Consider the following 2,978-nt stretch of genomic DNA (forward strand, 5'->3'; position numbering starts at 1 on the left):
GTGGCTAAGACTCCGTGCTCACAATGCAGGGGGCTCAGGTTCAATTCCTGGTCAGAGAACTGGATCCCACATGCCGCAACTAAGAGTACACATACCACAGCTAAAGATCCTGCTTGCCACAACTAAGATGCAGGGCAACCAAAGAAATAAAAATAAATATTAAGAAAGAGTCTGTTGTGAGAAGTATAGTCCGCTGATGGTCTCCAGTTGCCACACCTCCAAGGCCCACACTCCCTCTGGACTGTTCCCAGACAAGGACTGAGCACCGTAGGGATACTAGAACTGGACCAGTTCTGTCCAAAATGGGACTCTTCTAATGGGCACTCTTTCTCTAGATCTCTCCATTGCACTGACTAAGATTTTCTCAGAATTGCATTATAGTCCAAGGTTCTTCTTCTTTCCCACTCTCCTTGCATAGGTATTGATCCTAAATTGTGATCTGAACGCCCTACTTCTCTCTTTTGTCTCCCCCCACCAAATGAATTCTTATGCTTCTAATTCACCGGGTCATCTTCCAGAGGACCTGACCCAGATACAGTCCCATTGGTCAACTTTTATCTTCCTATGCTGATATCACATTGCTATATCACGACTTTGCAGTCTATTTTGATGTTTCAATGTGGATTTTTGGTTTTGTTTTTTGGCTGCACTGGGTCTTCATTGCTGTGCAGGCTTTTTCTCTAGCTGCGGTGAGCAGGGGCGACTCTTCATTGCAGTGCTCAGGCTTCTCATTGCCATGGCTTCTCTTGTTGCAGAGCAAAGGCTCTAGGCGTGGGAACTCAGTAATTGAGGCTCACAGGCTTAGTTGCTCCCTTGGGGTTTTGATTAGGGTTTCACTACTGATCATTAAAAATACCTTTTTCAGAAATGAAAGAATTTGCACAGGATATCCAAAGATATGAGATTCTGCCTATAATGATGCAAAAGAGGGAGATCTAAGGCTTAATAACTATTTGGAAGAATGATCAATAGAAAGGGGGAAAGGATAAAAAAAAGAAAGCAAAACTGTTGCCATTAATTTCAGGCATATCTAATTTCAACAGCTGGTAAGAAAACCAAAAGGAAGTACCCAGTAAAAAGCCTGGAAATATAGATTCAGAAAGTCTTGGCCCTAGAATATATGGAAGAAGCAAATTCTGGAATATATCTCATCTTCCACAGCCTGGGAGCAGCTCTAAAAGATTATTGAAAACAAACTGGGAACTGACAGGCCTGTGTTTAAACTCCAGCTCTGCCATTTACTGTTGTACCGCTTTTAATAATTTACCTAATCCCACTGAAGCTTGGTTCCTTGTCTGCAAAATGGGGACAAATGTGATTGAAATAGTATATAGCTTGCACCGTACCTGGCACATAGCAAATGTTCATTAATGCTCTGGGTCTCATTTGGGGTCAATTTTGACCCCAGGAAATTTGAATATCTGGAGACCATTTTGGTGTATACTTGGGAGGCACCACTGGCATCCTGTGGGTAGAAACATTCTATAATAGACAGGACATCTCCCCACAACAAAGAATTATCTGGCCCAAAATATCAACAGTGCCAAGGTTGAGAATCATGAGTTCATTATAAAGATTATCCAGAGGCCAAGCTAAGACCTATGATGGGAAAGGGCAGGATGCATTGAGCATCACCTCTCCATCCTGCCTCATCTTCCAAAAGTTGAGCATATCCCTCAAACATCAGGAAGGATCTCTAAGACAGACATACCTCTCTTCATAAAGCAGAGCCCATGGACCCACAACCTGATACAAAACACTTCCATATGAGGATCCTATTTGTTAAGTAAACAGAGCTCAGTTTTCTATTTCTTGACCCAAAAGGATTTTTACAGTGTCATTCACTTTGTAACTATTTGTTAAACCCTACATATGAGTTTTGTGCACATTTTTGTAATGACACTAGGTTTGCTTCACCATAAAAAGAATTTTTTGAGAGAGAAAAGTAAACAGATCTAATGAAGTGATAAGATTTGTTTTCTGTGCTTTTTGTCTTTTCTACTGAGTATATTGTAAGGTAACAAATTGTATACAAAACCAGGAAATTCTCAACTTTGATTCTGATTATAGTCACTAGAGCACCGAGTCTTAAAGAAAGAAAGAATTTTAAAATATTTATTTATAAACATGTATTCTATATAAATATTTATAAACATGTATTCTATATAAAAATATATATATAGAATACATGTTATTACAAATGGCTTATTATTTATAACCAAATGCTATGTAGCTCAGCATAGATTTTTTTTCCATATCATGAAATCTGAATTAAAATAACTTCTAACTTTTATTTTAACAGTTTACTCTTCACATTTTCTTAGCCTTTTAGGTTTGGTACTCATAGATTATAAATCATATGGCACAATCATTTTTCAAAAACCAAAAGGAAGGACACCAAGAGAGTGAGAAGATCACCTGTAAGAATGGAGAAAATACTTACAAATCAAATATATGATGAATGATTAATATCCAGAGTATATAAAGAACTCTGACAACTCAACAATAACAAAAAAACAACCAAAGTCAAAAATGGGCAAAGGACTTCAATAAACATTTTCCCAAAGAAGATTTATGAACCACCAATAAGCGCATGAGAAGATGCTGAACATCATTAGTCATTAGGGAAATGCAAATCAAAACCACACGAGATACCACTTCACACTCATAAGGATGGCTTTTATTTAAAAACAAAACAAAATGAAACAGAAAAAAGAAGTATTGGAGAGGATGTGAAGCAATTCGAAACCTATACATGGCTGATGAGAATGTACAATAGTACAGACTCTGTGTCAAACAATTTAGTGGTTCTTTTAACAATTACACTTACAATTACTATATGATACAGCAATTCTACTTCAAAGAAGTGAAAGCAGAGACTGAAACAGACACATGTACACCAACATTCACAGCATGGCCAAAAGGTGGAAACAACACAAGTTGCATCACAGAGGAATGGATAAGCAGAATGTGTGATA

Source organism: Bubalus bubalis, chromosome 11 (assembly GCF_019923935.1).
Source record: "Bubalus bubalis isolate 160015118507 breed Murrah chromosome 11, NDDB_SH_1, whole genome shotgun sequence".
Taxonomy (NCBI): domain Eukaryota; kingdom Metazoa; phylum Chordata; class Mammalia; order Artiodactyla; family Bovidae; genus Bubalus; species Bubalus bubalis.